Consider the following 16,601-nt stretch of genomic DNA (forward strand, 5'->3'; position numbering starts at 1 on the left):
GCAGCAAAGATAACTTGTTGAAAACTTGGTAAATGAAAGGTTGCTCTCCAGCAGGCCTGTCCACACAGACCCCTCCTGACCTGGTCGGGTTTCTCAGGAACCCAGTCTTTTTCAGGAAAGACATATCCTAGCCCTGCCAAAAAGACACCTTAATTAGATTCGTGAGGTTTGGGAATGCACCTCAGATTTATTTAGATATATTTGTGTGCATGTAGGTATTTAGATGAGCAAAAAGGAGCACAGGTACTTACCACTAAGTTTAGAAATGGAGGAAAACTGCCCCCAGAAAAATATCATGGCATGGTGGAGGCAGAAAATCCCACCTGTGCTGTGAGCTTTAGTTTGTGGCAAGACCATCCAGGGGAACCAGGAGCTTCAAGACACAGCCTGGAACATCTTCAGTTTGACTGTGATGCCTGGAGAATATTATGCGTCACTACTTTTTTTAGTCATTTGGACATTAAAAAAATACTTATTAATTGCAACTGTGAAGTTTGAATGACAACAGTATGACGACATTTACAAAGTGTATTTTTCCATCACTAAAAATTGTGAATTATATTGGTTTCATTGAATACTGGATATATATATGTTATATATGTATGATATATATATATATATATATATATCGTATATATATGAGAGAAAGGCTGCATTCTTAATTCATGATTTAATTCAGTATCAGATAAAAAAAATAAAATGACCCCCAAAATGTAAGAGGAATAAATATTTCCATGTTTCCTTTTAGTTGCTGGATTTCTCTATTTGTAAATTGTGACTAACACTCTTCCATAATTCTTTCAGAATTCTTTATGGACAAATATTTTATTATCTAATAGGGAAAAGTATCAGTGTGCACATGGGATTCTTTTTTATATTTTGAGCTTAATAACACAGAGAACACTTCTTCTTTGGAAGTATGTTTTGAAATTACCTATGCAGTTCAAACCCTCAACACACATAAATATAACCTACCAGAGACACCAATAAGCAAATAACTTAGGGCATAAGCACAATTATAAAACTATGTCAACATAAAGAGTCAAACATGAGCAGATGTATGTGTGTGTATTATATAAATTGGGGTGAAAATCAATAGTAGCATCAACTGATGTCAGGATGTCCCCATTGTTCAGGAATCTCCATTATTGCCCGTGTTTTCCCAGGACCCTATTCACTAGGCTAATGGTGTCTTCAGCCTTGTGTGTCTGTCTGGAGTTTGCTCTGACGTCACTAGCTCAATAAACACCAACACGTATGATCAGTAAATATGTGAGATCACTTCCAAAAGAAAATCTTGTTTAACATGGGAACAGTGTTTTAATGAGATTTGTTTTGTGCCAAATCACTTGTTTTCAGCATCTTCTTCATAGTTGTTTTTATAATCTAATTTCCCTTTTGGTGGCTATAATACAGTTAGTATATCATGCAAGATAAAAGATATTCATCTCTTCCGTGTTCTGTTTTTCAACTCATGGAAAGTCTTGATCTTATCTGTAACATGAGCAGCCAGACTTAGAAAATGTTGAATTTGTCTTTAATTTAATCCCACAGCTTGGGATATGTGGTTGCAAAGAGACACCTAGGGGCCATTTCTGGAAAACTCATTGGTTTCTTTTTTTTTTTTTTTTTTTCCTTTCTCATGACTTTTTAACAAGGTCTGCCACCTAGTGGAAGATCGATCAGACCGAGAATTCTGTAATTGCCCCAATTTCAGAATGATTTGCCGTATGAATGTATCAATTTATTCTTAATTCAAAATGAATTAGTTGTGTTTGAAGAAACACTAGTTACATTAATACAACAAATTATATTGGCTTTATAAGATAGGGAAATTTATAGTGAATAAAAAGGAGGCAAAAGAGCTAACATTATAGTCAAAACTTAGTAAGCACCTCACATAACATATTTCTTGTAAACTCCGTAAAGACCTGCAACGTTGATATATTTTAAAGACAGGGAAACAGAGCCTGAGCATAGAGCTCTGAGAGTCAATCATTCAGAAGGAAAGTGATGGAGACAAGATTTCATCTCATTTCCCTCTGCCTCCAGGGATTTTTCACTGAGTTATTGGGCTTATGTCAATATGGGCTCCAGGAGAGATGAAGTTAACCAGTTAGTGGGGTTCTGGGTAAGTAGAGCTACCACTCTTCAACATCCAAGATGAGTTCACCAAGGTGAACATTATTTTATTTAATTCTCCCAAAGCACTTAATCCTGCAAGGTAGACACTATTGTTCCTATTTACATATAAGGAAATGATGACAGCTCAAGTCACAGTGTTAGTAAGAACAGGTACAGGTGGGATTTGAATCTGGGTCTGTTTAACTTCAAACCCTATGTTTTCCACCATTCTATTATAACTATAATAATCCATCATAAGAGTGAATTAGACTTACAAACAAATGTACACCATGGTCTTTTTTGGCAATTTCACTTACTGCTTTCTTTTCTCCCTGAGAATATCCGCATATGGGGCCATAACTTGTGGCGAGTGGAGCTTGTGTGTAGACATCCCCAGTCCCTTATCCCATTTACCAGTCCCTCTGCTTCTCTGTCTTCTTTTGTCCTATGTGACAGGGGTCTATGAGTGATGATTTCAGACTTTATGCCATTCACCTCCAGATGTTGGGAGTAATTGCTGGGCAGACAATTGCATAGAATCCTAAATGCCTAGCTAAATAACTGCTGTTGGCTCTTGGTCTGCCTAAAGAATATTAACTATTATTTTATAAGTAGCTTATAATTTTTCAAAACTGGACATGGTGATTTTTGATCTTTGTTGCCTCAGTCTTTAGTGGGATTATGTGCGGGAAATAAACCCATCAATAAAGAACCGATGTTTCCAAATACAATGGAAGTTTTCTGAACTGAAACTGTCTTTCCTTCCACAGGTGTGTGTGTGTTTGCACGGTGTGTGGAGTGTCTGCCTTGCCCCCAGTATAAGCCTCTGTGTTTGGCAAACTGTGGAGCAGGATGGTCTGAATCCATTCAAGAAGGACTTGAGGTGCCTCCTGGGGGGTCACACCCCCAGAGAACAGGGACCCAGGCCCACCAAGCTTGGTTCTGTAAAAACCCTGGGCAAGTGGCCAGTTTGAATGAGTTTGTGAATATCGCCATTTAAATGGATTCCTGTGTTATATCCTTCCTCACTACTGCCTCTTTCCTTGCTCAGATTTGCATCATCAACACACCAGTCTGGATATTAAGTCCAGCAGATTGTGCAACTTTCCAAGACAATTTAGACACTCAATGTCTAAGTTATGCTATGCTTACGAACATCTCTCTAATTTGGATCCCGATTCACCTTCTTTGTGAACTGTTCTCCAAAAACATGACAATTTCAGATTTCTCGGGACAGGTTTATGAGAACTTCTGAGGCAGCTGCAGGAGCTTTGTTGCTTTTCTCTTCCCCGCAGACTTTGACCATCACCAGTCAGCCAAACCCAGCTGTGCTATTTGCTAACCAAGACTCCAAAAAAGGTATCAAGGACCTGGTATGGCAGATCTTTGTGGCTATTTTACTCACCATTATTTTTGCCCAGCTAGAAAAAAGATTTCCTATTGCTGTGATTTTTCAAAGAAGGTATTTTCTTAACTTATACCTTCATTGTCTAAAAGAAATACTTGCACACCCATGGGTAGAAATACTTTGCCTAAAAATGCTGCCTGTCCTGCATACAAGCATACAAATCTTACCTGAAAAATACAAGTTTACCTTAAAGGGAAAGAAATATCAAGCCCATTTGTCCCCTTCAAACTTTAACACACGGTCCTGGCTATAAACTTCCAGCCAGCAATGAGGGAGTGTGTCCTCGCCACCCGATGGACAGGTGAGAGGGCAGCCCAGGCTTCCTGCTGTTGTCAGCAGAGGCTGAGCCCTGAGGGGGGCTGTCTGTTGGAGTCCCTCTGTCATTGAGCCTCCCAGGCAGGTCTCTCTTTCTCCCTCTCCTGGCACAGCCATTCCCCACCATGCACAGACCCCAACTCTATTTAGGGAGATGGAAAGAACCACCTCACTTCCAAAGTGAAGTGTAGAGGGCATACATGTGCAACATTTTCCCTTTATTTTATAACCTAGAGAGGGTAAGAAGTAACTTGTTCTAGGGTTAGACCCCAAATATCCTGACTTCCAGAACAAGACTCCAACAGAGAGCCTCCACGGTGACTGAGGCTGGCTGCGTTTTTTTTTGAAAACACAATTGATCAGCTTCTGCCAACTCTTCTTGAGGGTCTTTAAAAGAAATCAAGATAAAAAGAAGGTATGGTTCTCTATTTCAAATTTCAGATGAAATTCCTGTCTGACTCAGCCCCCAAAAGTGATCCAGCCCAATGCCCATGGGGTATATACTCTGTCAGCCTTGCATATTTTAACTTTGTTTTTCATCCTTGCCTCCAGCACTCAGTGCATAGCCTTACCAGGACTTTATGCTGAAGAATGTTGAAAACAGTAGCCATTTCTTAAAAAGACAGTTTCACTTCGATCTAGGAGATATCACCTTAGAAAGAAAAGAAGGTATAAAATGTCTTGCATTTACTAATTTCAAAACAAAGTCTAAAGGAGGACTTTTAACCTATACAATCCCAGGGGTGTGTCCTTCAATATAATGGGGAACTCAAAAGGGATGAGTGTGTACAACTTGGTCTTCCTGACTCCTCTCTTCTCTTAATGGTTAAATAAAGAGTGAATCCCCCTTGGCTATATGCTACAATTGGCTGAGATTTTGAAATAGCTTGGCTGGTCTAATGATTAATTACTTGAACTAGGAATATACGAGAACAGCGGTGTTACCAAAGATGGGTTGTGAGGTCTTTAATCCCTGATGCCTACCCCAAAGCCACCTAGATAAACCTCGGGCAAAAGAACTGTAGGGCGGGTCCTCAAATCTTCTTTCTGACTTGATGCCTTCCCCTGAGCCCTTCTTATGCAGGAACTCTAGAGATAGCACTTTTTGGTATAAAACTATTCTGATTCTTCCACACACAACAAAAAATTTCCCCAATACCTATAACATGTACACCATGTGAGCATCATGTTTGAACCATGAAGACACAGCCAAATTGTCAGTTCTGAATTCCCATGACATAAACCAAAGTGGCATTTGTGTTGGTCAGAATAGAGAGTTTTGGCAACAGAAAAATCACCCCGAACCCCAGGGAAGCTACTGATTTGACACGATGATGTTGAAAATCAAGAACTGTTCAGCATAAAATGAATCAGGGATGATAGCAGGATTAAACGTCAACATGAGAAGAGAATGGGCCTGCCACATGACAAAAGACTGCTGGGCATAAAGAGAGCACTTCCCTGGCTCTGTAGCTGTTAGCTTTCTGAAAATACCTGTCAGAAACATAACTGAACTAGACACCTACAGATATCTGATTTACTTTCAGATTAAATGGAAATTGAACAGCTGTAGGATGTCATAGGTAAATTAAATTTACTACTCAGTCAATTGTAGAGAATCAGTTTAGAAGCTGGCTTATGTATTGCATAATATTCTTTTGGGAATATGATTGGACTTTCTTTTTCTTTGCAATTGGAAAATAAATGTTGGGTATTTCCACCAGCAGTGAGGCAATGGATTCCAAAGTGAAGTATAAAAATTATCCTGAAATGATAAGAAATGGTATTCTCATGAACACCATCATCATTTCCTCTTAAGAACACTTCAATTTGTGTATTTTCAATATAATTCACCAGATAAGCTTGCAGTCAGTTTAGGTAGATGAGCCATGCAAATGAAATATCAGTAAGATTGCTAGTACACTTAGATAAAGGAAAACCTAATTTTTTTTTTCTGATTCAGGAAGGACAATTGAAAGTCATTTATTATAAATAGCATTGTTTTGCATGAAACTTATATTTTCTCAAGTTGTATCAATCTGGGGAAAAAAGTGATCAAATAAAAACAACTCAAGAGTAGTTCTCTTGGTTCGCCCCCTCCAGTTTGAGAAAAGGCCTTTCCTCTCATACTCCTTCCAGCTGATGCCAGGACCCTCTGGGGAGTGTCTTCAGTTATCCTCCAGTGGTCAGGGTTAACAGTCCTTTAACTTCCTTCCTGGTCTGGAGCCAGGCTTGCGGTCTCCACCAGAGTTGCCCAATGGGCTCTGAAGTCAAACTTCCAATGAAGGACCCTCCATGAACACCTGGAAAGGTGACGTTCTCTCTGGCTTCTCTTTGATCAAAATGCAGATCCATTGTATTCAGACTAGTGTCTATGCAGTCCTCCGATGTGCTCTGACTCTCAGCAGGGCAAGAAACTCTTCCTCTTCTTGTCCTCTTCTCCACTACACTGAACATGGAGGCCACAAGATCTCAATGCCTTACACAGCTCTTTCACTTTTGCTTACACTTTATTTTTGTTTCCCACCCTGGGACCTAGAAATGAGGTCACAGGGGCTTGCTGATTAGGCAAACGATTGAAAGTTTACATGCTCAACTCAAAATAAACTGTCCTCTGTTACCCAGAACAAGTAGTTCTCAAACAGGTCTCCACCCTTGAATTTTGTTTTCCCTTGGGTTGAGTTCTTTTCCTGACTGGTGATCTCTTTTCAGACTCACAGGCATCCTCTCATGGTTGAATGCTAGGATAAGCATGACATAAGTCCCTGGGTTGGAATCCTGTTACCTATGTATTCAGAGACTGAGAACAAGAGAAACAAAATGGAGTGTTTGAAATGCCATGGTGGGCTGGTGACAGAGTCTTCTGTCCCACTCAAGCCACCTTCTAGGACGTTACTCTTCCCTTCCACACTGTGACTGATGCAGGTTATAAGCTGCAGTTGTTTTCCCCTCTGTTTCATAAATGCCAGGCATTCAGAAAAGCAATAAATTACACACATAGCCTTGTGGGCATAATCTAGAGGGCATGGCTCATTGCTCTCCTAAAAAAGGACATTACATAAATTTTTATAAGAAATTAGAGAAAGAGAAAAGAGCTTTGATGACTGGGAGAGTGAAGAGGTAGAAGTGGGTGTGAAGGTGGACTGTAGATTTAGTTTGAGGTGGGAGTAATTTTTCTTTAACTTGCAAGCATTCTTGGTGTTTGCCATCTATCTATCTATCTATCTATCATCCACCCATTATATATACCTCAAATTATATACATATATTCTTTTTTCAGGAAACACTTATTGAGTGCCTACTTCACAAAATACAGGAATCTTGTTCAAATCTCATAGCAACTCTCTGAGACAGGTATAATTTCTTATTTTACAGTTGATACCACAGAGACCTAGAGTTCACACCCATAATAATTGTTCTGGCTATAAGTCTACTGATCTTTTAACAGGATCTTAGCAGAACAACCATTTGTTGACCTCCAATTATGTGTCAATCAATGTGTAATATTTGGAAGTCGGACAATAACACCCTTATGTGGATTGGGGAATTGTGCTCAGTTAAGGATATAATATAAAATAACATGATGTAGTCCAAGTACCCATTAAATTATGTGTCTTTTTGACTGCTGGCATGATCACAGACTTTGATGTTAGAATAGTGTGGATTTGAATAACGACTAGACTGACTTACTGACAGAGTGACTTTGGGGTGATTATTTAATTCCCATTTACTCATTGCTAAAATGGGGATATTGATGATTATCTTGCAGAGTTATTGTAAGGACTTGACATGATGTATGTGATGTGCTAAACATAGTACCCAGCATAAAGCAGTAATGGAAAGAACTATCAATTTTATTGGCTTAATATGAGCTAGATATCATCTTAAATGATTTAATTGGTTTTATTTTATTTAAACCTCACAATAATCCCTCTAACTCAATCCTGATAATGTCACCATCTTACACATGGGTTGCCCAAGTTAATTACCCCACAGGTGCCACTGACAAGACTTGAATTGTTAGTCTGACTCCAGAATCCATACCCTCATCCATCATGCCGTAGAGCTTCCCTTACTATGAGACATGTGAAAAGAAGAGCTGAATTCACTGTGGCCTTACTGCTAGAGATAACATAACACACCCTTAGGTGACATAATTTACTGTTACAAAAACATTTTTTAAAGGAACTACTTTGGCCACTAGGAATCCAACAACAACAGTTTTATTTCAGAAACATGAGTGCTGACCTTTGGGTGCCATGTTTCTAAGGCAACCTTTAGCTAACTTTGTTTTGTTTTGTTTTGAAGCTTCCTAAGACAGGTTGGGATACTAGCAGTTCTGGGGTTTCTGTTAGATAAGGTCCTGCCTCTGTTCTTACTGCTGTTATTTTCTCAGGTTAGGGGGATTTATTATTGTGCAAGAGGGCAGCGGGTCTGATCCAGGATAAGCTATTGAGACTTGTTGTCACTCCCCTGCCAAAATTTAAGAGAACAGTCGATCCTTGTTACAACATGACTCATCAGATTTAGGTATTTAGCTGGTAAAGCTATGTCTTCCGAATATAGCAAGGACACCTGGCAAATTCTCAAATAGCATGGTTAGTCTGTAATACGGTATTAGCTCTCTTCCTTGGGATGAGAGTTACAAATAAGAAGGTGTAATAACTATGAGTATATTGCTGGACCAAAGTTTATTGCACTCTATTGAATTGAAAAAGAGCATATGCATGAGATAAATGGGGCAGGGAGAAAGGGATATATTTAATTTCCCCTTTGTTTTTACTTTCAAGGAGGGTCACCTGGAACTTAAACATTCTGTAAAAACTGGTATATGGGATTTCAGGGAGCAAGATTTATATGCTAGCTCACTACTTAAAAGATGCTTACCAAGCATTCAATATATGAAAGGTACTATGTTAGGTGGTGGAAAGACAATAGTGAGTAAATCAAACAGAACGCTTTATCACATTGGGCTTGAGAAGAAAGTGGTATTTATTGCCCTCCAAAATATGAATTGCAAATTACCACAATGGCTGTGGGTGTTGGAGGCTACAAAATTATTTAACAGGAAACCAGTCCTTTCCCGGAAGTCAAGAAACTTTACTGATAAAATGATGTTTGATATGAATTCAGAAGCTTTGAATTAGCTAATTGAAAGGAGGGTAAGGGAAAGAAGGCATTTTAGGTTGAAAGAATATTAAATGGAAGGGGACCTAGTGAACGTTTAGAAAGTAAAGGAGGCTCCATATTAGGACAGAAGGTGTACCAGTTTGTATATATTGTGTCCTCCAGAAAAAGCCATGTTCTTTGATGCAGTCTTGTAGGGGCAGATGTTATTAATGTTGAATAGAATGTAATTCTTTGATTGAGTGTTTCCATGGAAGTGCAAACCACCCAACTGTGGGTGATAACTCTGATTGGATAATTTCCATGGAGATGTGGCCCCACCCATTCAGCATGAGCCTTAAGTTACTGGAGCACTATGTAAGCTCACACAGAAGGAGTGAGCTTTGCTACAGCCAAGAGGGACACTTTGAAGAAAGCACAGGAGCTGAGAGAGTAGCTGCAGATGAGAGATAGTTTGAAGATGGCCATTGAAAGCAGACTCTTGCTCCGGAGAAGCTAAGGGAGGACAAATGCCCCAAGAGCAACTGAGAGTGACATTTGAAAGAGGAGCTGTGGCCTAGAGAGGAATGTCCTGGGAGAAAACCATTTTGAAACCAGAACTTGGAGCAGACTCCAGCCACATGCCTTCCCAGCTAACAGAGATTTTCCAGACACCATTGGCCATCCTCCAGTGAAGGTTCCCAATTATTGAGGGACACTTTATGGCCTTAAGACTGTAACTGTGTAACCAAATAACCCCCTTTTTATAAAAGCCAATCCATTTCTGGTGTTTTGCATTCTGGCAGCATTAGCAAACTAGAACAGAGGGGGACACTGGGAAAAGTGGTACAAAAAGGGTCTGAAGAGGAGGCAGAGGCTAAGTCTAGAAGGACATTGCAGGCTATGGTATGGAGATGTGCTCCTTAGGAGGAGTGGGAAGCCCTTGGAGGAAATTTTGTGGGTGAATATGTATATTGACATTTGTTTTAAAATATTTTGTAATTCTTAAGCTTGCTTTCAAATAATCTCACTTGATTTAAAATAAAAACCGAAAGTTTTCATTCTTTAGAAGTATCAATTTTTATTATTTCTTTCTTTATTTTGCTGAACAGTCTCTCTGTGAGTGCATGTTATATGTCTATATTTCCATTCTTTGATTTCTCATCTTTAAGCAGAATCCACTGGCTTCTCACCATGAAAGCTTGGATGGGGGAAGGGGTGATGGTTCCTCTCCATGTCCCCCCCCCCACCAATTTTTTATGTTGGATTTCCAATTTTAATTGTTTATTTTTTATAACTTATGTTAGAAATTAAACATATTTTTTGAAACCTTTATTATTAAATAAACTTTATATAGACTTTTGTTTCAGTTTGCTAATGCTGCCTGTTATGCAAAACACCAGAAATGGATTGGCTTTTATAAAAGGGGGTTTATTTGGTTACACAGTCACAGTCTTAAGGCCATAAAGTGTCCATGGTAATGCATCAACAATCAGTACCTTCACTGGAGGATGGCCAATGGTGTCCGGAAAACCTCTGTTAGCTGGGAAGGCATGTGGCTGGTGTCTGCTCTGAGGTTCTGGTTTCAAAATGGCTTTCTCCCAGGACATTCCTCTCTAGGCTTTAGCTATTCTCAGAATGTCACTCTCAGTTGCTCTTGGGGTGTTTGTCCTCTCTTAGCTTCTCTGGAGCAAAAGTCTGCTTTCAATGACCGTCTTCGAACTGTCTCTCATCTGCAGCTCCTCTCTCAGCTCCTGTGCATTCTTCAAAGTGTCCCTCTTGGCTGTAGCAAGCTTGCTCCTTCTATCTGAGCTTATATAGTGCTCCAATAAACTAATCAAGGCCCATGCTGAATGGGTGGGGCCCTACACCTCCATGGAAACTATCCAGTGAAAGATCTCACCCACAGTTGAGTGATCACATCTCCATGGAAACATCCAATCAAAAGTCTCCAACACAAGACTGCATCAAAGATAATGGCATTTTGGGTGAAATAATACATCCAAACCAGCACAACTTTATATAATGATATAATGAAAACCTATGACAGAACAAGTTTTTCATAGTTGAGTCATGTTTTTCTTATCACTAAATATATCATGTATTGTCTGTACAATTTTTTTTAGTTTTATATGAATAGGATAAAAATCTATGTGAGCATTCTCAAAATGTAGGTCCCTGGAGCAACAATGTCAACATTTGCTGGAAATGCAAATTCCTGGGCTCAAGTCAGAAATACTGAAGTAGGAACTCTGGGGATGGAGCCCTGCAAAGTGTCTTAACAAGACCTCCTGGTGATTCTAATGCATCCACTAGTTTGAGAACCACTGCTCTAAGACTTAACTTTTTCTGTTAAAATTTGTGTCTTTGACATCCATTCATGTGAATGTATGTCACTGTTGTATAATATTCCACAGTATGACTATACTATGCTTTACTTCTCCATTCCACTATTGAAGGGCATTAGGGTTGTTCCAAGTTTTATTGTAGTAGAAACAATGTCACAGGTACATTCTTGTACCTGTTTCCTGCTGCATATATGCAAGGATCTTGGTAGGTTTTGTACCTAGAAGTGGAATTAGTAGATTAAAGAATAGGCAACTTTAGCCACATGAGATGATGCCAGTTGTCTTTTAAAGTATTTGTTCCAATTTACATTTCAGTCAGTAGTAGATAAGGGGTCCTACTATTCTACATCCTCACCAAAACATGGGATTTGGGGAAAATAATATTTCCACCTATGTGGTGGATGTGAAAATATATCTCAGAATGGTTTCAATTTGAATTATTTTTTTTCCCAACATCTAAATTTTTATTTTCTCTGAGTCTTTAAAGTTTATAAGAATATAAAATCTTTACCTGAACCCCTCACAAGCATTAAGTGCTGATTTGTGGGCAGAGATTAGCATGGAACACAATTAATGCAGGCTCAAAGAAGCTTAGAGAATATAAAGTTCTAATTAAAGAGAAGAATTTCAATAAGGAGATTTATTGGTTTGTAATGTTATCAGGCACTTCTCTACATATAATAAAATAATTCTAAGACAATATTAGATTGCCTGATGACTGGCAGTTTATTAACACTACTAACTTAGAAATGGCTATAAAAAGCAAGTGTAAAACTTCAATGTTGCAAGTGATTTCAAACACTCCTTTTATTAGATTCTATGTACCAAAATTTCCTATAGGTATAATCACCTCAAATCTCTTCTATGTATAGGAAATTTGTAACATGTTCAATTTGAGACATCAAAAACATTTTAAATAGACACAATAAAATGCATCTGTAGTTTAAATGTCAAATTTACTGGGAGATTAAGAGATATATTATCCATGGACTATAAATACTGCACAGTCAAGCACAGATATAGTCAGTGCCAACCTGTTTTGTGGTTACCTTTGTTCTTTTGTTCCAAGAAAAGTTAGTTGCATAAGACTTGGACTTCAGTTTCGGAACTTTCCTCTCTTCAAAGTTATGACTCCATCTGTTTCTTTTGTGCAAAGGCAACTGCCTCTTCTTTAGTACTCAAGGTCAGCACCATGTTGGACAAAGCATCAGCAGATGATGCCAACCCATCAAGGGATTTTCCCATCACTCCCTGGTATCAAATTCCATCTTCCATTTCTTTGTGTTGTTTACTCCAGACTGCATGTTATTACGAGCAGGAACAAAGATTCTACTCTTCTAATTTTGATATGTTCTTCTGGAATGCCAGTTAAAGTTGTGATATCCAATTTTTCATCAGCTGTGATGAGTTGGGTGTCTCGAATTTGTTCCTGTGCCGACTTCCATGTGGAAATGCCTAGCAACCTGGTCAAAACCCCAGAAATGGAAATGGCAGCTAGAACTGCTGTCCTTCTCCTCCACATTGCTTGCCTCAATGTCAGTGGCTGCCATCGTGCTCAATTTCCATTATCTTTGATTGCAAATGTGTATTTGCAAATTGTGTACCTTTTTATTATTAGAAAATTTGTGGATTTATAGAAAAGTCATAAATACAGGTTTCTTATATACTGCCTGTGGTAGTTTGAAGCTATGTACCCCAGAAAAGACCATGTTCTTTTAATCCAGTCCTGTGAGTGTAGATCTATAATAGATGGAACATTTTGATTAGGTTGTTTCAATTGAGAAGTGACCCACCTCATTCAAGGGGGTCTTAATCCTCTTGCTGGAGACCTTTATGAGAGAATAAAACACATATGGAAGCAAGAGATGAAGTTAAGAGAAGTTCACAAGTATATCCCAGAGAAGCTGAGAGGACCCACAGAAACTGAGACAGGAAGACACTGAAGTCAGTAGCTGGAAACAATGAAACCAGGGAGAGAAGGGTCAGCAGATGTTGCCATGTGCCTGGTCATGTGAGAGAGGAGCCCATATTGCCAGAAGCCTTTCTTCAGAGATGGTATCGTCCCGTTGATGCCTTAATTTGGACATTTTCATGGACTTGTAAACTTGTAAGCTAATAAATCCCCATTGTTAAAAGCCAGTCCATTTCTGGTATATTGCATTTTGTCAGCTTTAGCAAACCAAAACACTACCCTGTTATTAACACCTCGCATTGGCATAGTTCTGCAGTTACAAATGATGGAAGCAGATTTTTATTACTTTTTAGTATTATTAACTATAGTCCATGGTTTAACTTAGGGTTCACCATTTGTGTTGTGTAGTTCCATGGATTTTTTTTAAATTTATTGTTACCATATATACAACTTAAAATCTTCCCTCTTAACAACATTCAATATATATAATTTGGTGCTGTTAATTACATTCACAATGTTATGCTACCATTGCCACCATTGCTCCATTACCAAAATATTTCTATCATCCCAAGTAGAAACTCTGTACATTTGAAGCTTTTACTTCCCATTTCAAATCCCCATCCCATATCCTGGTAACATATATTCTACGTTCTTATTATTTCTTATCAGTGAGGTCATACATTATTTGTCCTTTGGGGCCTGGCTTATTTCACTCAACATGATGTCTTCAAGCTTCATTGATGTTGTCACATGTATCAGGACTTCATTCCTTTTTTACAGCTGAATAATATCTAATCCTAGTGTTCTAAATGTTTTTTTATTAGAAAGGGTGCTGGATTTGTCAAATGCCTTTTCTGCATCAATTGAGATGATCATGTGTTTTTTTTTTCCTTAATTATGTTAATGTAGAGTTTACATTAATTGATTTCATTGAGTCACATGTAAATATCAGGGATAAGTCATACTTGATCTTGGTGTATAATTATTTTAATATGCTGTTGTATTCAGTTTGCTAGTATTTTGTTGAGGATTTTTGCAATTATATTAATGAGAGATATTGGTCTATAATTATCTTTTCTTGTGATATCTTTATTTGACTTTTGTATGAGTATGATTGTCTCATAATGTGAATTAGGCTGTGTTCCAACATCTTCAATTTTTTCAAAGAGTTTGAGCAGAATTGGAATTAAGTCTTCTTGGAAAGTTTGGCAAAATTCTCCTGAGAAGCCATCTGGTGCTGGGCTTTTATTTTTTTGGGTGGTTTTTGATGACTGATTCAATCTCTTTATTAGCAATTAGTGTTTTGAGACTTATTTCTTCTTGACCCAGTGTAGATAGTCTGTGTGTTACTAGAAATTTTCCAGTTTAATCCAGGTTATCTAATTTGTTGTTCATCATATCTTCTTATAGCCCCATTTATTTTTATGGGGTCAGTAGTAATGTTCCCCTTTAATTTCTGAGTTTGGTTGTGTCCTCTCTTCTTCCTCAGTCTGGCTAAAAGTTTGTCAATTTTATTGACCTTTTCAAAGAACCAACTGTTGGCTTAATTGATTCTATTTTTTGTCATCTATTTCATTTATCTCTGTTCTAATCTTTGTTATTTCCTTCCTTCTGCTCACTTTGAGTTTAGTATGTTCTTATCCAGTTTCTCTAGCGTTGAGGTTGAGTTTTTGATTTGAGATGTTTTTTTCTTTTCTAGTGTAATCATTTAGAGCTATACATTTCCCTCTCAGCAGTGACTTTACTTCATCCCATAATACTTGGTATGCTGTATTTTTATTTTCCTTCACCTCAAGATATTTCCTAATTTCCTGTGTGATTTCCTCTTTAATTCATTAATTGTTTAGGAACATCATGTTTAATTTCCATATATTTGTGAATTTTTCATTTCTCTCTGTTATTGATTTCTAGCTTCATTCCATTGTGATTGGAGTAGTTAATTGCATGATATCAATATTTTCTAATTTATTGAGTCTTGCTTTGTGACCTAAGATATGGTCTCTCCTGGAGAATGATCCTTGTGCACTTGAAAAGAATGTGTATTCTGCTGCTGTTTGGTGAGCTGTTAGCTTTACCAGAGGTTTGTATTTCTTTATGCTGTTTTGAACCACTGCCTGGTGTCCTTTCCTTTTGGTCTGAGGAAATTCTTTTAGAATTGCTTTTAGGGCAAGTTTAGAGGTGATGAACTCCCACAGCTTTTGTTTATCTGGAATTTTCTTAATTTTGCCTTAATTTTAGAATGAGTCTTACTGGATGTACAAGTCTTGGTTGGCAATTTTTTTCATTCAATGATTTAAGCATTTTAACCCACTGCCTTCGTGTCTGCTTGGTTTCTGATGAGAAATTAGCAATTAATTTAATAGGGATTCCCTTGTATAAAACACATTGCTTTTCACTTCAGCTTTCAGAACTCTCTCTTTGTTCTCTGCATTTGAAAGTTTGTTCAGTACGTGATGGGGCATATGTTTTTTTTCAAGTTTATCCTGTTTGTTGTTCTCTGGTTTTCCTGGATGTGCATATTCATGTCTTTTGCTAAGTTTGGGATGTTTTCCATCATAATTCCTTTGAATATTCCTTCTGCCCCTTTCTCTTTTTCTCCTTCTCAAACTCCCATAATGCACATATTGATGTCATTGATGGTGTCCCGCAGGTCTCTTAGGCTATTTTTGTGGGTTTTTAAAGAAAATATAATTCTTTCTTCTTTCTGTTCCTCAGTCTGACTTATTTCAATTGTCTTGTCTTTGAGTTCACTGATTCTTTCTTCTGCCAGCTCCAATCCACTGGTAAACCCTCCTGGGAATTTTTCACTTCAGTGATTGTGGTGTACAACTCCAATTGTTCTGTTTGGTTCCTTTTTAAAATTTCTGTCTCTTTATTGAAAGTCTCATTCATTGTTTTCTTGATATCTTTATTTCTTTGTATTTTCCTTCATCTCTTTGAGCATGTTGAAGATCATCTTTAAAAGTCTTTGTCCAGTACGTCCAGTTCTTTGTTCCTGTTTTCTGGATTTTTATCCTCTTCCTTCTAATTTGACATCGTTTTCTGTTTATTGGTCTGTCTTGTGATCGTTTTTAGTGCACTATAAATTTTAATATTTTAGAATGTTAACTCTGGGATTTTTTCTGAGATGTCTGTTTCTTGAGTTTGTAACCAGCTAGAGATATGAGAAAAGTTTTCTTGAGAACCAGGAACTAACAAAGTTAAGCAAATCTAAGCAAAAACCCCTCTCACCATCTTTGCAAATTGGCTTTGCATGCTGCTGCTATCAGAATTCAGCCTTATTATCAGAAAGATCAGCCCAAGGCAATTGCCAAGTACAAGGTCCTCCGTGCCTTGGTTGGTCCTGTGTCTTCTGCTGTGCTTGTGCTTGCTACTAGCTTTAGGAGTT

At 38.0% G+C, this 16,601-nt stretch overlaps 1 pseudogene; it reads right to left on the reverse strand.

The window, feature by feature from the left end:
* Positions 1–12,308: 12,308 nt before the first annotated feature.
* LOC119509582 overlaps positions 12,309–16,601 on the reverse strand; it is an 81,866-nt pseudogene continuing 77,573 nt past the window's right edge.

This window comes from Choloepus didactylus, chromosome 14 (genome assembly GCF_015220235.1).
Source record: "Choloepus didactylus isolate mChoDid1 chromosome 14, mChoDid1.pri, whole genome shotgun sequence".
Lineage (NCBI taxonomy): Eukaryota > Metazoa > Chordata > Mammalia > Pilosa > Megalonychidae > Choloepus > Choloepus didactylus.